Genomic DNA, 22,110 nt, shown 5'->3' on the forward strand with positions numbered 1-22,110 from the left:
TCACTTGAGGATTGTGTTGCAAACATTGAGAGAGAAGCAATTATTTGCCAAATTTAGTAAGTGCGAATTTTGGCTAAGGAAAGTTGCATTTCTTGGCCATGTGGTGTTCGGTGATGGGATTAAAGTAGATCCATAGAAAATAGAGGCGGTTAAGAATTGGCCTAGACCATTATCTCCTTCGAACATTAGAAGCTTTTTGGGCTTAGCCGAATACTATAAAAGGTTTGTTAAAGAGTTTTCATCTATTTCTTCACCTTTAACTAAGTTGACCCAAAAAAGATGAAATTTTAATGGTTGTATGAATGTGAGATGAGTTTTCAAACATTGAAGAATCATCTTATGTCGGCTCCTATTTTGACATTGCCCGAAGGTTCGGATGGGTTTGTTATTTATTATGATACCTCACATGTTGGTTTGGGTTGCATATTGATTCAACATGGTAAGGTTATAGCCTATTCCTCGAGGCAACTTAAAGTGCATGAAAGGAACTATCCAATCCATGATCTTGAACTTGCGGCAGTCGTGTTTTCTTTGAAACTTTGGCGCTATTATCTATATGGGGTGCATGTTGATGTATTTACCAGCCACAAAAGCTTACAATATGTGTTTAGCCAAAGGGACTTGAACCTTAGGTAGAGGAGGTGGCTTGTACTCATCAAAGACTATGACATGAGTATATTGTACCATTCTGGTAAGGCAAATGTTGTACTCAATACTCTTAGTTGGTTGTCTATGTATAGTTTTGCATGTGTTGAGAAAGGTAAGAGGGAGTTGGTTAAAGAGGTCCATAGATAGGCACGTTTAGGTGTCTGTTTGGTTGACTTCGATGAGGGAGGTATTCCTATACATAATGGCTTGAAATCATCTCTTATGGCGGATGTTAAGGCCAAATAAGACAATGATCCAGTGTTGGTTGAATTGAAAAAGTCGGTTGCCAAAAAAGTCATTGAGGATTTCTCCCAAAGAGAATATGGGGTATTACGTTACCAAGGTTGTTTGTGTGTTCCTAAGGTTGACGGATTAAGAGAGTTGATATTGAATAAGACCCATAGTTCTCGATATTCAATTGACCTGGGATCCACTAAGATGTATCGTGATTTAAGGAAAGTGTATTGGTGGAATGGGATGAAGAAGGACATAGCGGAGTTTTTGGCTATGTGTCCTAATTGTCAACAAGCATCAAAAATAAGGAGCTTTAGTTCAAGACATTGAGATTCCTTCTTGGAAGTGGGAAGATATGAATATGAACTTTGTAATGGGTTTGCCTCGTACTAAGAGACAACATGATTCTATTTGGGTCATTATGGACCGAATGACCAAATCAGCACATTTTCTGCCGATCAAGACATCTTATGGTACCGAAGACTATGCTAAGTTGTACGTGTGTGAACTTGTGAAACTTCATAGTGTTCCTTTGTCGATTATATAAGATAGAGGTACTCAATATACTTCACATTTTTGGAAGTCATTTAAAAAACATCTTGGTATTAGAGTCAAGTTAAGTATCGCTTTCCATCCTCAAACTGATGGAAAATCCAAAAGAATGATTCAAACTTTTGAGGATATGTTAAGGGCATGTGTGTTGTATCTTAAAGGAAGTTGGGATGAGAATTTTCCATTGATTGAGTTTGCTTACAATAATAGTTATCACTCTAGCATCCAAATGGCTCCTTTTAAAGCCTTGTATGAGAGAAGATGTAGATCTCCCGTGGGACGGTTCGAAGTGGGTGAGATGACATTGATTCGTCCAGATTTGATAGTTGATTCAATGGAGAAAGTAAGGCTTATAAGAAAAAGATTGAAGATGGCTCAAAGTCGTCAAAAGTTTTATTTAGATATTAGAAGAAGAGAGCTTGAATTTGATGTGGATGATTGGGTGTATTTGAAGGTATCACCTATGAAAGGTGTGATGTGATTTGGTAAGAAAGGAAGGTTGAGTCCTAGATATATAGGAACCTATAAGATATAGAAGTTTATTGGCAAAGTGGCATATGAGTTAGATTTTCTATTTGAATTGGCTATGGTTCATCCGGTATTTCATGTGGTAATGTTGAGGAAATTTGTGGGTGATCCAAATGGTATTGTGCTATTGGAAATTATGAACGTTGAAGAGAATTTGACTTATGAGGAAGTCCCGGTGGAAATTTTAGACCAACAAGTGGAGAGGTTAAGAAATAAAGACGTTGCATCCGTTAAAGTGTTATGGAGGAATCAACATGTAGAGAGTGCTACATAGGAAGTGGAAGTGGACATGATGAAGCGTTATGTGTACCTCTTTTCTTTCACTCAAGCTTAAAGGTACTAAGTTGTTCATGACCAAATCGATTAAACTCTTACATTTCAGTTCCATATGTCATTCATATGCATGCAAGATTCATGAAAATAATTGTTTCAAAAATGTCATATTTTATGTGAACTATGAAGTTTACATGTTCGATGTATTTTGAAAGTATCCTCATGTACAAGTTGAGTTGCTATTCCTCTTTCTATTTCCGTCCTTTAATGTTCCCAAGGGGAATATATTGTAACATTCTTCAAAATGCTCATAAATGCCTTAAGAATGCTTTGGGAATAGGCCGCTAGTGTAACGCATTATCCTTATTCTTTTCGGAAAATCTGATTCTGAAATATCGATCAAGCAGTCAAAACCTGTGGGAAAATGGTCTCGATAGATTTTTAGTACTCATGTACCGAAAGATAAATTTTCTCAAAAATTGCACAAAACAGTGAGGTGCACGACAACTCCACTTCGCCCACTTATTCCCTTTCAGTGTAATTTTTCTCAGAGTAAAAATCTGGCCTAAATCTCATTTGCAAAAAATTGGCCTATTCGAGAGCAGTTCCGCGTCGCGGTCCTAGGCAAGAAATTCTGTCCGAATTCAATTTTTAAGTAAGGGCACTTTAGACTTTTCCCTAATTTTTAGTCAATGAATCTGGATATTTTTAGTACCTAAGTCTACTCTATAAACTACCCTAACCATTAATTCCATTTGTTCTTCTACAATTTACCGACTCAAATATTTCTCTCTCTACAAAAGATCTCAAGGAATCCATTGAAGACTTCAAATAAATTCACCCAAACTCTCCATCAAAACTCTCAAATTCTTTCAAATTCCTTGGTCTTCTCACTCAAGGTATCTGGGTATTTATTCATGGATTCTTTCATCCATGAACCCAATCAATTTCTTAAGTTTTCTATTAAATTCAAATATGAGATTTTATGGGTTTTATGATCTCTATTCCAAATGCATAAACTATGATTCAAATTATGATTATGAGTCTATTTTGATATAAATTGATGGTTATTGAAATGAATTGAAGAGTTTTTTCATGAATTATCCTATATTGATCTCTAGGATTCATAATGTGAATTATGGGTATTTTCAATTATACTTCCAAATGATATTATCTTTATAAATTATGTATGGGCTGATTGAAAGTATAGGATCATGCATGTTTTCAAGACAATTTAATGATTTTCAAGTCAATTGATCATGCATTCATGTTTTACCCCAAATTTTCAAGTATGAACTATGATTTTCTATGTATGATTTGTAATGTGGAAGGACAATACCCGCATTGCACTTATGTTATGAAAATGAGCTACTCTATGATTTCAAACCTATGATCATGACTATGATATATGTCCATTATGATTCTCAAGCTATGAATGTATTCCTTGGGATTTTACTTAGGATCGAATATGGACTTGAGGTGGGTGCTCAAAATATGGGGTCCTTATATAAAGTCTCTTGTCCCATAACTATGTGCTACCGTAGGATTTCCCATTTTGGCGTAGCTAGTAGATCCATATATAGCGTATGTTTTGATCCGCTTAGTAGGGTAGAGTCTACCTTGGCAAGTAGATTCCTCTTTTTCTATTGTAGGGTCTACATCGGGAGTCCATGTTATAGCTCGCATGGTCTTATTGTCGGCTATGGTTCCTATCCCATATATGTATGGTCCTTTTTATGTTTAAAATGACTAATCCTATCCTTTACTTTATATGATACTCTTATAGTTTATTATATATTGATTCTTCTTGTGACTACTTATAATTTTTACTAGTTCTCCTATCATGCTACTTAAAGTGGTCATTTGCACATACATGGTTTTCTATACATTGAATTTCCTACGTACTTAGTACATTCAAATATACTAACACATACTTTCTGCCTACATTATATCATAATGTAGAGTCGGATGCTCCATCCTCTTTCTGTGGCTAGTTGGTGTTCCATTGAAGATTAGTGTGGTGAGTCTTCACGCTTCCAGGGCAATCTGAGTCATTCTTTTCTTTATCGTTGTTTTATACTATGGTGATATTTAAAGACTATTCTATATGGTGTCATTACTTTCTTTGAGGGTGAGCTAGGAACATGTCCTAGTCCCCGCCTAAGTTGTCAGTAAAGGCATGTGCTCATATTATGTAAGGAGTCTATATTGTCTTGATTCTATCTAGGTATGCTTTTTCTCCTTGGAATTTTATGAGTTTCTGCTTACTATTTACCTTATGTATGCTTATGATATGCTAAGAGGCTTGGTTGAGGTTTCTTTAGGAATCCTAATCGCAGTGTCACATCTAGGCCCTAGTTTGGCTCGTGACACATTTTGAGCTAGATGTTTCCACATAACTATTGTGTTCTTACTTTACTGATTTAACCTCTTCAGTTAAAATACGTTAGGAAACTTGGTTTAGAAAGGTAAATGTAAAGATAAGCTATTCTAGGTCATGTATAATATTAATTAGTATCAGAACAAATTATCTTATAGAAGGCAAACACCTAAGATAAGATCATGATAAATTCTGCACCATCTATTGGGTACATCGAAGGACAATCAACTATCTGACCCCCAGTGTTCAATGGGTCACACTTTGGATGGTGGAAAGCACACATGGAGGATTTTATTCAAGCAGAAGGCTATGAACTTTGGGATAGGATAACTATAGGACCAACTATTCTTATGAAGACTATGGAGGGAGCTCAAGTTTCAAAAGTAAGTGTTGATTTCATCGCTGATTATCTGAAAGCTCTAAAAAAAATGCTAAGGTCAAATATACTTTTTAGTATGTGGATTAGGACCTGATGAGTAAAATAGGATCTTGAATTGTATGATTGGTAAAATGATTTGGGATTCACTGGTCAATGCTCATGAAGGAACTAACAAAGTTAGGAAATTTAAAGTTGCTATGTTTTTCATCGAATATGAGACCTTCAAGATGAAGGAAAATAAACCTTTACTAGAAATGTTTACAGACTCACAACTCTAATGAATGAGTTGTTATCTCTAGGAAAGGTTATCACTATTGAGGAGCAAGTTGGTAAAGTTTTGAGGATTTTTTCAAAGGCCAAATGGGATGTAAAAGTAACTGCTATAAGAGAAGCTAAAGATATCTCTATTATGAAACTTGATGAACTGGTAGGAAATCTTAGAACCCATGAGTGAATATGTATGATTTAAGAAAAGAGAAAGAATTTAATGAAAGATAACTAGGTCTGAAAGCTTTCGATGATGAGGAATTTGATCTAGATGAAGAAACAATGGCATTTTTGGCAAAAAAATTCAAGAAGTTCTATAGGAAAGGGAATGACAAAAGAGAAACATGTGTCAAGAATTGGTGCAATAAAAAATTTCAGTTTGGCTGTTACAAGTGTGGAAAGGTTGATCATCATGTCCGAGAATGTCCTCAATGGGAGAGAGAATGGAGGAAAGAAAGAGATAAAAAAAGAGTTAAGAGAATTGGTTGCAAGATAAAAAGAAAAGGAAGAATGTGACATGGTAGCAGCTTGGGGACAGTAACTAAAGAATCTAATGAAAAGGTAGCTGAAATAGCTCTCATGGCTATCGATGACTTTGATCTTGAAGAAGAGGAAGGAAAATCTGAGGTAAATGTTCTTAATTTAGAAAAATGCATCTATTTTCAAAAAAATAATTAATTTTCTTAATGAATGACTTAATTATTGATTTTCAAGAATTAAATTGTGAAAGAGATCAGTTGTTCAAAGCTTTTGAAGAACAAAAGTTTGAGTGCATGGAACTCCAAAATTGTAAAATAGTTACTGATGAAGAAAACTACTCTCTAAAGAAATAGTTTGATAAACTTGATGCATCAAACTTGAACTTAAAATATGAAATTATCAAGATGTCTATTAATGAAAAGAAACAAAGGATCATGAGTGAAAACTGATTAAAAAAACTTGAGCATGATATGAAAGAATGCAAAATTGATTTCTTTTGTGAAAAGAAAAAGGTAAGAAAACTGAATAAAAAAGTGGCTAAACTAAAAATGGATCTTGAAAAGGCCAACATATAGTATCACTCATCCAGAATTGTCAATCATCTGAGTGAAACAAATCACACTGAAAAGGCTGGCATATGTTTTTATAAGAGAGTGCTAGTACAACAGACTTATGCTCTATTTGTGACAAACTTGGACATCCAACCACTAAGTGTCTAGTTCCTAACAGATGTAGAAATAAAAATATTGAGTTAGCAAACAAAAGCAGCTTCAAAACTGTTAATAGAAATAAGAATAAGAAATTATTGCCAAGATAGGTAGAACGAAATCTTATTAATCCCTTCAATCATAGAAAGGACCCAAGCTGGTCTAGGTTCCTAAAACTAACCCTTGAACATGTTTTGCACGTAAGAGTTAAATGAATCATGCATTAGTACATGCATAGGGCTTTCTCAAGGCATATGATTAGAGATGAACAATAATTTCTCTTACTGCATAAAAAAGAGGGAGTGTGTCCTTTGGATATGGATAAAAGGAAATTGTAGTAGGAGTTGGCAAGATCAGAAAATCTGAAGCAAAGGTATTTGAAGAAGTTTATCATGTGGATGGACTAAAGCATAATTTGCTAAGTATCTCTCATCTATGTGACAAAGGAAACAAGGTAGCTTTGACTTATACAAGTTGCACCGTCAAAAAGCTAGATATAAAGGAGATTACTCTGACTGTAAACAGATACAAAAATGTGTACAAGGCAGATATCTTAGGCATGTGAGGATTAAAAAAAAAATTCCTCAATGTGATTGCTAATGATCCCTTACTTTGGCACAAAAGACTTTGACATGGTAGTCTAAACCAATTAAACAAGATAGCATTAAAGGACATAGTTATAGGATTGCCTAAAAATAACTTCAAAACTAAAAATTCTTTGGTGCTTGTGTATAGGGGAAGTGTCATGAGCCGAACTAGGGCCTAGCCGTGATACAGAGACTAAAATACCGATGGACCCCAACCAAGCCTCTTAGAATATCATACTTGAGCATACATAATATAAATAAAGATAAATAAACATACGGAAGCATAATCTCGATAAAAGGAAGATAAGTCTCAAAGAGAAAAAATGATAACATAGACTCTATGAATATCTAACATGCCTCTACTAACTCAATGGTGGCATAAGGCAACCTCCTACCTCACCCATGACAACATAAGAGTAATGAAGTAGCAACTATCAAATAGGAAATAAGTGTTATGTTCTTGAACAGTAAAGACTCACCAGCAGTAAGGTAATAAAGCACAAGCCATGAGCAGGAGGAGTATGAGCGTAATTGTCGAACCCTAAATTATGATAAAATATAGGTAAAAGTATGTGTTAGCAAATGGAATGGACTACATATGAGAGAAGCATGCATGAAATATAAACATAGGACACAATAAATATGAATCATGGGATGCAAGACCAATATCTTAAAATATGTATAAAACCATGAAAATATTGAAACATTTATCTCATTGGTCAATTCATCAAAATCTCATAATTATCATATGAACTCATAACCTACTTTAACTGGTGTGGGATAGGACCTTTAACAGACATATAAGACCATGCGATATAATACATGAAATCTGATGACTTCCATATCGAGACGGAGGAGGCTACCCTGTCAGAGCATACTCCATTGACTAACTCTTTAACTTTGCTATGTAGATCCACTAGCTTCGCCATATTGGCATCTTTGAACCTACACGAGTAACATAGTTTGGGACTAAATATTTCTACTAGGATTCCCTTGGGTAGATACAATGGCATACCAGACCAAACCCTACCTTAAATTCCTCTCAGTACTTAGTCATTATCCCAACGAAACTTTCATATAGTAAGTAAACTCATAGGGAAAGATAACAATAATGTCAATCCATCTTTATGAGGATAACATAGGAGTAGGTCATCTATCATCATTATAGTAAAACCATAAGAATAGCTCATCTATCATGTGATTCATGTAATGTGGTGTAGACCTTCCAACATTACGAACCCTTGTTCATAAAACATCTTTAGGGTCTTAGGTCATCCTATCATTAACTTGCTAGAAACATCATAGAATCATCATTAAAAACTCTTCATAAATTGTTCATAGACCTTGAAGATCATTGAAATAAGCTTTCATTGAATATAACTTGAAACCGTGATCATAAATCCTAAATCATAATTGAAACTAGAATATATTATGCATTATTAAATTTATCTTAAAAGCATGCAATATGATGTGAATTATGCATAAGAAGGATAATAGCATTGAAGTATATCATTATTAGGAAGACTCAATACAAATTATGAATTTTGGGCTTTTTTATTTAAGAAAACATAAGGAAATTTGAGAGAAAACTTTGGGATTCCATGGATGAAAGGTATCCATGGATGAAATTCCACACACCTTGACCTTTAGGGAACTTAGACTGAAGTGAATTGAACTCTGACCTTGAAGAAATCCATTGAAATTTCTTTGAGATGCGAACTGAGTATCTCAATATGAGATGATAGACAATGGTAGCAGCTGGGAGTGCCACATGGCAACAGCTGCAGCAAGGGGGTGGGCCACACCTGCCATGTGGCAGCCCAAGGGTGGAGGAGGGGGTATGTTGGCCCTATGAGGGCTTGACATGTGTCACCACTTAGGGGATGACATATTTCACCCCCTAAGGTGGCCTATATATATATATGATTTATGTTCATGTTTATCCAAAATATGTTGTTCTTATCCAAGGAAATTTCTAGAAAAAAAAAGAGAAGAGAAACCTTAAGCTAGAGAGAAGAGAGCTACGGATTTTGGGAGAAAAAAAGGTAAGTTCTCTGATTTCGTTCCGTAAATTAATTATATAGGGTATAACAAGAGGGTATGAAGGTGTTAGTAATGTAAATTTATGGTTTTGATCAGCACTAAAAGGATATCAAACAACAACAAAGTTTCAGCCGTGCTAGAAGAACTTCCGAGGTGAGTTTTGACTAGTTTTGGCGAGTTCCAGGAAAGGTAAGGTTTTCACTTTAAAATTGGATTTTATTATGTTTTTATGAAGTATATTACATGTTTAAATGGGTCTGGAAGTGGAAAATTTATATAAGGATGCTTGACGTTAGAAACAAACTAAATTGAAGTTGTTATAGTCAAATCGAAGTCGAGTAGTGTGTTGTGATTGTGGTGTTGCAGTTGAAGCTGGTTGGATTGCATGTTGCAGGTTTGTAAAGTGTTCTAAAATGGGTGTAGGTACTTCTGGTTTAGGCCACATGATCCTCTGTTTCGTACTATTAAAGGTCTTACAAAATAAAGGTTAAAAACTCTATTTTGGCATCGTAGTTTGGAGCTAGTTGTTTAGAGTTGTATTGAGTAATGTTGAAGTAATTTGATTGTTTATATAGCTGCTGGTTATTGTTTATAATATGTCTTCTAAGATTAGCAGTTGGATAGGGAAAGTTACAGGGGAGATGCTGCCCGATTTCCGATAACTTCGGAACTAGTAATGAACTAGTCGAGGGAAATGGCTACTTGGTTGTAGAGTTGGAAATTGGAAAGTGAAAGGTTATTAACCTTAGTAGTGCTTTTATTTTAAATAGGTTCAAACGACAACAAGGTGAACATGGTGAGGGTAATCCATAAGAGGCATGTGAAGCTACCTTCTTTCTCTTGGCATATTTTTTGCATAAGTATGTAAAGCTACCCTTCTTTTCTCTTGATATGTCTTTGACATCTGTTATGATGAAATGTTTATGGTACCGAGTCTTTTGATGGGCCATGTAGGATATATGTTACTATCTAATGATCAGGCCATATTTTCCATGGCACATATGTGTATGACGACTATATGAGGAGAAGTAGAGAGTATGTAAAGCTTATCTTTTTTTTTCTCTTGGCATGTCTTAGTCATAAGTGGTTGATATATGTACTGTGGGAATAATTCCATTCATAGTTGATGTTAGAAATCCTGCAATAGTTGAGCTATTGTCTTGTAAGTCTTCTACATGATGAAAGGTAGTACACATGAAGCCTATCCCTTCTTTCTCTTGAAATGGCATAATGAAAGTGAAACGGTATACGATATGAGTTAGAGGTAATTCCATTTATAGGTTACGGGTATAACTCATGGCTTATACTCACTTCTGAATATTAAGGGTCCTAAAGCAGTTGAACTACTACCCTCGAGCCTTCCATATGTTGGGTAGTAACTAGCTATGCAATCTCGTATTCCTAAGGGCTCTAGGGAGATGAATGTCTCTGATTGCGTAAGATGTGTAGCATTAGCTTGATGCACTTTTATGATGCCTGAGACTCCACTTAATATGATCCCTAATGACCCTTAAAGGGTACTCAAGACAATTACTACCCGGATCTTCAAGTGACGGTTCACTTAGCTATTTCATGGAGTCTCAGATAATGATTTAGCTTGCATATGGTTACTCACTGCCCTGATCGTGCATATGGTTAATATATCTTCCACCGAGTCCCTCATAAGAGGGTCGGGTATGACCAAGTCCCATAAAGGGTCGGGTACGATATAAGATGATATAAGTATTCATCGAGTCCTATAAACGACTGGGTATGACCGAGTCCCATAAAGGGACGGGTATGATATATGTATATGATGGTAAGATGACATGATTATTGACCGGGTCCCATAAAGATCTGGGTATGATATATATATATACATATGATGACATAATGATACATTTATAACATTGAGTCCCACAATGGGCCAGGTACAGAATATGACACTGAGATGCATAATGTCGATTTACAAGATGCATCTACAGTGATTTATTAATTGTTATACTTGTTCCCTGCATCCTTATGTCAATTGTGTACTCGTGGTATTTTATGCGTTACATACTCAATACACATATCGTACTGACCCCCTCTTTTCAGGGGGTGCTGCGTTTCATACCCGCAAGTACAGATACACACTTTAGGGATCGGCCAGCGTAGAAGTCCCACTCAGCAGTTCAGAGGCAATCCATTGTGCTGGAGCCTAGATTTTGGTACTAACCCTTGATGTATATATTTATTTGTTCAAGATATGGAGGGGGCCCTATCCCATCTTATGTTACTGTTCTTATTCTTAGAGGTCTGTGGACATGTATGTGGGTTGTATATGTACGTGTGTACAGTTGTGCCTATATGTATTATGTTTTGGGTCATTTCCTTTATCATGGAAGCCTTATCGGCTCGCGCGCATCTTCATTATGAAATAACCCTATATGTTATGATAGCCTCGTCGGCTTTTATATTGTGTAGCCTTATACTGTCTCTTGGTACGTTATAACTCAAACAGGAGGCAGGTTTACTTATAGTTAGCAGGGGTACACATGAGTGTTCAGTTCGGGCACCCATCATGGCCAATGGGGTTGGGTCGTGACAACAATTTAGGCAAACAAAAGAAGTATGCGTTAGTAATTTGAATGTACTAAGTATGTGAGCATGCAATTCAATATGCCATTATCGAATAAAGTGATGCCATAGACCATTCTAAGACCGTGAAATTATTTGATTTACAATTTGGAATCATGAAATCTAGCAAATGCAATATAGAACCATCACGAATCATAAAATAACTTTAAACACTATAATGGGAATCATGAGTCGTTATATGAAACCGTATACCTTTAAAATACCATGCATCATCATGAAGTATACCACATATACTTTGAAATAAACATTTAATCTCGTGAGAGCACACACTTTATTTTTGTGAGAGACACCGTTAACCGTCAAAGACCATGTGAGCTATATTATGGAGTCCCAATGTTTACCCATATATCGAAGGAAAGAGGGAGGCTGCTTGACAATGTAGATTCCTATATACCTATGTGGATCTACTAAGCTATATGAAGAATCGAGCCTCAACTATGAGTGACTGTTGAGGAATCGAGCATCTTCTTCTGGTGATCTTTTATCCTATGGTGGAATGAAGTTATGGGATAATGGTATTTTACTATAGGTCTTCTGCCTTAACTATAGGAAAGAGTTCCTATCCCAAGGTCCACTCGATGCTAGGTAAGCTATCAATGGAATAGGAAAATCATAGGTCAAAGTCATATGGAAGGGGTCATATCTACTAGTAGTCTACTATTTACATAAAAACATTGTCATAGAATATCTCTTTCTCTTGTGATTCGTGTAATGTGGGTGGTGGTATTCCATCATTATAAATTCTCTTTATAAAACATCATTAGGGTCTTATGTCACCCCTATCTTTAACTTGATTGAAAAATAATAGAATCATCATTCATAACTTTTCATATATCATTCATAAACCGTGAAGATCATTCAATAAAGTTTTCATTTAATATAACTTGATATCATGATTTTAACTAATAAATTATAATTAAAACTAGCATATATCATTAATTATTGAAATTCATCTTAAAATCATGCAATATGATATGAATTATGCATAAGTAGGCCAATATCAGTGAAATATATCATTATTAAGAAGATCCAATACAAATCATGAATTTAGGACTTTATTCAAGAATTCATAAAGAAATTGGAGAGAAAACATTGAGATTCCATGGGTGAAAGGTACCCATGAATGAAGTCTTACATACCTTTGTAATTCAAAGACCTAAGAGTATGCTTCTAGCAATTGAAACTTGATCTTGACCTTGGAATCCTAACATGACTTGAGGAAGAAGAAAAATCTTTGGAGAAAAATTGTTAGAGAGATAATTTTTGTGTTTGGTGTTTGAAAGAGAATGAAAGTTTAAAGAGGGTTTTGGGTATACAGGTTATGGGGAAGGCCCTAAAAACATCCCTTTATTAATATGAAAGAGTGGGTAAAGACCAAAACACCTGTAAAAAAACTAAACCAACCCCCGGACAGAAGAGCCACCATGGACTGTGAACCCCACTACGACCCGTGATGGGGGTCACAGTGATGAAGGCTCAAGTCTGGGTTGGAGGGTGACTTCCACAGAGGCCACCATGGACCATGATGCCCACCATGGGTTGTGGTCTCTCCGGTAGTCCTAACCAATGATCAAAATTGCACCAGGCTGGACCAAGGGGACCTTTCGCGGTCTGTATTCATCTTCACGGCTATGAAAGACGGTTGTAAACAAATGATTGTCTGATAGAGCTTCACAAAAATTACCATAACTTTTTACTACTAACAGAAAATGAGGCAAGATCGATAGAGTTGGAAAGAGGACTCAAAGACCTCTAATTTGATATATCGTGGGCCACCTAATTCTTTATATTATAGGAGATATGATTGTTTAAAGTTGACCCAAGTAAAATCTAATATTGAAACACAATTGGTAAGGAAGCTTTAAACTCAACTTTGTGCTAAAAGACTCTTGTGACCTTATAACAGCTCAAAATCTATTGCCACACTAAGGAATTGACCATACCACCCATGCAAAATTAAGAATCACACTGTACTACTAACAGAAAATGAGGCAAGATCGATAGAGTTGGAAAGAGGACTCAAAGACCTCTAATTTGATATATCGTGGGCGACCTAATTCTTTATATTCTAGGAGATATGATTGTTTAAAGTTGACCCAAGTAAAATCTAATATTGAAACTCAATTGGTAAGGAAGCTTTAAACTCAACTTTGTGCTAAAAGACTCTTGTGACCTTATACCAGCTCAAAATCTATTGCCACACTAAGGAATTGACCATACCACCCATACAAAATTAAGAATCACACTGTACGACCATATGGGTATATGAAGAATGGTTCAGATTTTTAGCTTAGAAATTTTTTGGTGTTATAATATCTCCCCCTTGGGAACATTCGTCCTTAAATGAGACTCAAGTTACTAGGGATAGGATAGAAAGCAGATATAGTAGTCCAACATGAATGCACAATATCTTATAAATGCATACAATATGAAGTTTTCAATATGAAGCTAAAACATGACTTAAAACTCATTTCATGAACATGAATGCATACGAAAACATGAGAATGACTGTGACACATGATTTGGCTAAATGGATCAAAAGGAACTAAATACCTAAACTAGGCACAGAAGTAAAGTGATGAGGATACCACGACATCATATCTACTTCAGCCTCTAATACAACAAGCTCAACCTCTTGATTCCTCCACAACACTTTAACTGAAGCTATTTACTTATTTTTCTCAACTTCCTAACCTGCGGTCAAAGATCAAAATCATACCTCGTCATATGAAAGATCTCTCTCACATCAATGTTCTCCAACGACACAATAGGACTAGGATCACCAAAAAAACTTCCTCAAAAAAGACACATGGAATAGTGAATGAACCAAGGCTAACTCCATTGGCAAATAAAGTCCATATGTCACCTTACCAATAATCCTTAGAATCGTGTACCTCTATAAGGAATTTGATCCCAAGATTACTAATCCTTAACCATACATTCAACAAGCCACGAGGCCTAATCAAGAAGCACCAAATGCACCATATATTCACCCACATGCCATCAACACCCATTCAAGCCTAATTGTAATAACCATTCTAATATACTCGAAACCCTTAACAAGAAGTCATCACTAGCATATTGCAATCACTCACATAACCACAACTACACATTATCATTCTAACAACTCTATGGCTTGTTTGATATCAACGTTGCTTAAGAACTTTCATGTCTACTTTAGAATCTCAACATACAAATTTACTTTAACCTCTATCAAAAGGGCATATCAATATATTCTTACATATCTATTGCACACAACAAGATCCCATATAGCTCTTTGTCCATGTCTATATCCTTAAATAGAAAAAGTATTCCATAATTATCATAATATAGAACACCCATTCTTCCCCCAATCTTTCCTGACTCATATATCGAGAGCTATGGGCTCTACTCAATATCATTTTTCTTAGGCCATCAACATTTGAAACACACAATGAACCTTAGAAATGAAGTACTTCAACTCCCCATTGTGAGAGAACCTTAATCTTCTCGTCCACCACAATTTGTCATGCGCTACCAATGATGATTCCGAACCATTTCAAACAAGAACATCACCCTCATTCATATCAACCCCTCTTAGGGTTGGAGCTCTTCTTTGAGGAATTTTACGATAATCACGAAGAACAATCGTTAGGGGGAAAGGAATAGAATATGCTCTATCATACAACACAAATAATTAAAGAAGTGAAAATTTTCTAAAATACCTCATAGCCTCCTATTCATAGATGTAGCACACTTTACACTGATGCAAAAGAATATACTCAACGTATCATGTTAGACTCCCCAAGAAACTTAAATATTTTGCTCTGATAACAAGTTTGTCATGATTCGCACTAGGAACTAGCCATGATAGAGTGATTAAGATTCCCAAAGAAACTCCAATAAAGCCTCTTTGCATATAATAAGCACACATAAGGTGAATAAGAAAAATAAAACTAAATCAAAATACGGAAGCATAGTCTCGTTTAAGGGAGCCTAAGTCTCAAAAGAGAAAAAATGACAACATAGACTCCATGAATATCTAACATGCCTCTACTAGTATAACATAGGTGGGGGGATAGAATAAGCCACTAGCTTAGTAGAACAAGAAATGAAATATTTTCAAAATAAAAACATAGTCTAGAGGTAGCAAGAAAATATAAGCTCGATAGGTAGTCCTCGAAGCATGAGGACCTACCAAATTAAGTGAACAAGTCTTCTATGTAGCCACGAGAGTGTGTAGGGTGATAGACAAGCCCTACATTATAAGACAATGTAGCCAAGGAAATGATGTATGCGTTAAAACTTTGAATGTACTAAGTATGTGTGCAAGAAATCATTTGAATTACCATTTGGAATCGTCAAACTCAGAAAATATAATATATGAACCATCATAAATCATAAAAGAACTTTAAATACTATCATAGTAATCATAAGCCATTATAGGAAACCGTATAATTTGAAAATATCATGAATCATAATTATTTATACCATAAATCTTTTGAGAGAAACATTTAAACCTCATGATAGCACATACTTTACTTTTGTGAGAGACATCGTTAACCGATCGAAACCATATGAGCTATTACATGGATCCCAATGTTTACCCATATATTAGAGGAAAAGGGGAGGCTACTTGCCATGGTAGACTCTAAATGCCTATGTGGATCCTCTAATCTATATGAAGGAATCCTCAACTATGGGTAACCCTTAATGAATAGAGCCTCTACTTCAGGTGATACTTTATCCTACAGTGGCACGTAGCTATAGGACAATGTGATCTTACTATGGGTGTTTTTCCTCAACTATGGGATATAGTGCCTATCCCAATTTCCACTTAGTGCTAGGTAAGCTCTCAATGGAATAGATAAATCATAAGTCAATATTATGTGGGAGGGGCCATACCTACTACCCATCTACTATTTATAAAACATTGTCATAGAATAGCTTATTCATATGTAATTTGTGTAATATGAGTGTAGGCCTTCCACCATCATGAGTTATTTTTATAAAACATTATTAGGGTCTTAGGTCACTCTATACTTAACTTGATTAAAACATTATAGAATCATTATTCAAAACATTTCATAAATTATTCATAAACCTTGAAGATCATTCGATAAAGCTTTCATTGAAAAGTACTTGGAATCATGATTTTAACTCATAAAACATAATTAAAACTAACATATATTATTAATTATTTAAATATATCTTAAAATCATTCAATATGATATGAATTATGCATAAGTAGGGTAATAGCATTAAAATATATCATAATTCAGAAGACCCATTGCAAATCATGAATTTAGGGCTTTTTGATTGAAGAATTCATAAAGAAATTGGAGAGAAAATTTTGATATTCCATGGGTGAAAGGTACCCATGGATGAAGTCCCACATACCTTGATAATTCAAATCCCTAACCATAAGCTTCTAGAAATGGATACTTGATCTTGACCTTGGAACCATAACTTGACTTGAGGGAGAAGAAAAATCTTTGGAGACAAATTCATATAAAAATGAGTTTTGTGCTAGGTGTTTAAAAGAAAATGAAAGGTTAAAGAGGGTTTTGGGTATTTAAAGGTTATGGGGAAGGTCCTAAAAACGTCCACTATTAATATGAAAGAGTGGGTAAAGACAAATACCCTTAAAAAAATTAAACCGACCCCTGGACGGAGGAGCCACCACGGACCGTGAACCCACTACGGCCCTTAGTAGGGGTCGTGCTGATGAAGGCTCATTTATGGATTGGAGGTTGACTTCCACGGAGGTCACTACAGAACGTGGTGCCTTCAACGGGTTGTGGTCTCTCCCATGGTTCTTGCCCATGATCAAAAATTGCACCAGGCAAGACTACACGAACCTTTCACGGCCCGTATTCATCTTTACGGCCCGTGAAGGGCGGTGATGAACAAATGAATGTCTGAAAGAGCTTCACTAAAGTTGCCTTAACATTTTACCACGAACTCTGAATGAGGAAAACTCAGTGGCGTTAGAAAGAGGACTCAAAGACCTCTATTTTGATATGTTATAGACCACTCTAGGTGATATGATTGTTTGAAGTTGACTAAAATAAAATCTTATATCAAAACTCAATCGGTAATGAAACTTTCTACTCAACTTTTTGCTAAAGGACTCTTGTGACCTTAAAACATCTCCAAATATACTCCCACACAAAATAATTAACCTTACCACCATTGTGCAATTAAGAATCACCTTGTACGACTCTATGGCTATATGATCGGTTTGGGTTTTTAGCTTAGAAATTTTTAGGGTGTTACAATATATCCCCTTGGGAACATTCTTCCTCGAATGAGACTCAAGATACCATGGATAGGATATGAATTAGACATAGTATCCCAACATGAATGTAAAATATCTCATAAATGCATAAAACATGAAGTTTTAATCTGAAGCTAAAACTTGACTTTAAAACTCATTTCATGAACATGAATGCATATGAAAATTGAGAATAACTATGACACATGATTTGGGATGAATGGATAATGAAGGAAATAAATACCTAAACTACGCACTGAAGGAAAGTGATGATAACGCCGCAACATCATATCTACTTTGGCCACCCATGCAACACCCTCAACCTCTTGATTCTTCCATAACACTTTAACTGAAGTTATTTCCTTATTTTTCTCAACTTTCTAACTTGCCGATCAAAGATCTCAACCTGAACCTATGTATATGAAAGAATATCTCTCACATCAATTTGTCTAATGAAATAATAGAATAAGGATCACCAACAAACTTCCTCAAAAAAGACACAGGAAATACCGAATGAACCGAGGCTAACTCCATTGGAAAATCAAGTTCGTAGGTCACCTTACCAATATGCCTTAGAATCCTGTACCTCTATAAATAATTTTATCCCAAGTGTACTTCTCCCTACCACTACATTAAACAAAACATGAGGCCAAATCAAGAAGCATCCTCACTTTACATTCACCCACTTGCCATCAACAACATATTTAAGCCTAATTCTAATAACCATTATAATATACTCACTTGATACCCTTAACAAGAAGTCATCACTAGCCTAATGCAATCACTCACATAACTACGACAACATATTCAAGACTATCATTCTAAACACTTTATGGCTCCTTTGAAATCAACATTGTTGAAGAACTTTCATGTCTACCTTAGCATCTCAACATCCGTATTTGCATTAACTCCTACCAAAAGGGCACATCAATATACTTTTACGTATCAATTGCATACAATAAGATCCCATCTAGTTCTTCCTCCATGTCTATATCCTTAAATGGAATAAGCATGCCATAATTATCATAATATGGAACACCCATTCTTGCCCCAATCAGCCCTAACGCATCCATCAAGAGCTATGGGCTCTACTCAATATCATTATTTCTTAGGCCATCAACATTTGGAACACACAACTGACCTTAGTAACGAAGTACTCTATCTCCTCATTGTGAGAGAACCTCAACCTTTTTACAACCACTAATTTCTCATAAACTACCAATGATTTTTTTGAACCATTTCAAACAATAACATCGCCATCATTAGTATCAACCCCTCATCATATTGGAGCCTTTCTTTGTGGCATCTTATAAAAATTACAAAGAAAAATAGTTAGAATGAAAAGACCTAGAGTAAGCTCTATCGCATAACATAGATCATGAAAGAAGTGAAGATTCCCTAAAATGCATAATAGCCTTCTATACATAAATGTGGCATGCTTCATACTGATGAACAAAAATCTACTCGATATGGCATGTTAGACTCCCTAGGAGACTTCAAACTTGTGCTCTAATACCAAGTTTGTCATGACCTCCACTAGGGCCTAGCTGTGACACAATGATTAGGATTTCCAAAGAAACCCCACCCAAGCATCTTAGCATATCATAACCATACATAAGGTGAATAAAGCAAATAAAACTAAATCAAAATACGGAAGCATAGTCTTGATAAAAGGAACATAAGTCTCGAAAGAGAAAAAATGACAACATAGACTCCATGAATATCTAATATGCCTCTACTAGTATAAAATAGGTTGGGGCATAGAACAAGTCACTAGATTAACCAAACAAGAAAAGAAACATTCTATAAGTAACAACTTATTCTAGAGGTAGCAAGAAAATATAAGCTCGATAGGTAGTCCCCGAAGCATGAGGACTTACCAAATCAAGTTAAAAAATCTTTTATCTAGCCACGAGAGTATGTAGGGTGATCTCCAAGCCCTACATTATAAGACAATGTAGGCAAACAAAAAAAGTATGCGTTAGTATTTTGAATGTACTAAGTATGTGGGCATGTAATGCAATATGCCATGATAGAATATAGTGATGCCATAGACCATTCTAAGACTATGAAATCATTTGAATTACCATTTGGAATCATAAAAATTGGCAAATGCTATATAGGAGCCATCATGAATCATAAAAAACTTTAAACACTATATTTGTAATCATGAGTCATTGTAGGAAGTCGTATACTTTTAAAATACCATGCATCATAATGAAGTATACCATAAATATTTTGAGAGAAATATTTAATCTTATGAGAAGACATATTTTATATTTGTGAGAGACATTGTTAACCAACATAAACTTTGTGAGCTATGACATGGAGTTCCAATGTTTACCCATATATTAGAGGAAAGTAGCAGGCTACTTGCCAAGATATACTCCTATATTCCTATGTAGATCCACTAAGCTATATGAAATATCGAGCATCAACTATAAGTGAACCTTAATGAATTGAACCTCTACTTCGGGTGATCCGTTATCCTACAGTGGCAAGTAGTTTTGGGATAATGAGATCTTACTATGGGTATCTTGCCTCAACTACGGGTGATAGTACCTATCCAAAATTCCACTAGGTGCTATGTAAACTCTCAACAGTATAGACAAACCATAAGTGAACATCATGTGGGAGGGGCCATATCTACTACCTGTTCATTATTTATAAAAAAACATTGTCATAGAATTGCTCCTTCTTATGTAGTTCATGTAATCTTGGTGTAGGCCTTCCATCATTACAAATTCTTTTTATAAAACATCATTAGGGTCTTAGGTCACCATATATTTAACTTTCTTGAAATGTCATTGAATCATCATTCAAAACTTTTCTTAAATTATTCATAAACTTTGAAGATCCTTCAATAAATCCATTGAATATAACTTGAAATCATGATTTTAACTCATAAATCATAATTGAAAATAACATGAATCATTAACATTGAAATTCATCTTAAAATCATGTAATATGAAGTAAATTACGCATAAGCAGGTTAATAGCATTAAAATATATCATAATTAAGAAGATCCAATGCAAAACATGAATCTAGGGCTTTTTGATTAAAGAATTCATAAAGGAGTTGGAGAGAAAAAATTGAGACTACATGGGTAAAAGGTACCCATCAATGAAGTCCCACATTCCTTGGTAATTTAAAGCCCTAAACATAAGCTTCTAGCAATGGAGACTTGATCTTAACTTCGGAACCCTAACTTGACTTGAGGGAGAAGAAAAATTTTTGGGGAGAAATTCTTAGAGGGATTATTTTTGTGTTTGGTATTTGAAATAGAGTGAAAGGTTAAAAGAGGGTTTTGGGTATTTAAAGGTTATAGGGAAGGGCATAAACATGTCCAACTATTTATATGAGAGAGTTGATAAAGATCCAAACACCTTTAAAAAAATTGAACCAACCCCTAGACGAATGAGCCACCATGGACCGTGAACTATACTATGGCCTATGGTAGGTGGCGTGCTGATGAAATCTCATTTCTGGGTTGGAGGGTGACTTCCACGAAGGCCACCATGGATTTTGGTGGCCTCCACGGGTCGTGTTCTCTCCTGTCGTTCCTCACCCTTGATCAAAAATTGCACTAGGCTATACCATTGTGACCTTTCATGGCCCGTAATCATCTTTACAGCCCGTGAAGAGCGATCATAAACAAATGACTGTCTAACAGTGCTTCTCTAAAATAGCCCTAACTTCTTACTCCAAACTCCAAATGAGGCTAACATGGTAGAGTTGGAAAGAGGATTCAATGACCTTTAATTTGATATGTCATAGGCCACCTAATTATTTATATTCTAGGAGATATGATCGTTTGAAGTTGAGTCTAGTAAAATCTTATATCGAAACTCAATAGGTAAGGAAGCGTTAAAGTCAACTTTATGCTAAAGGACTCTTATGACCTTAAAACATCTCCAAATCTATTACCACATTAAAGAATTAAACTTACCACCAATGCACAATTAAGAATCACCCCTTACGTACCTATGGGTATATGAAGAATGGTTTGGGTTTTAAGCTTAGAAATTTTCGGGGTGTTACAACCATGATATCCACGATCTTGTACACTTCATCAAAAAAGTCTTGGGAATCCTCATCAACCTTAGACCCATTAAACTCAGGAGTGTTCATTCTTGTGAAGTCTCTAACCTTTAAA

This window comes from Solanum dulcamara, chromosome 1 (assembly GCF_947179165.1).
Source record: "Solanum dulcamara chromosome 1, daSolDulc1.2, whole genome shotgun sequence".
In the NCBI taxonomy this organism is placed as follows: domain Eukaryota; kingdom Viridiplantae; phylum Streptophyta; class Magnoliopsida; order Solanales; family Solanaceae; genus Solanum; species Solanum dulcamara.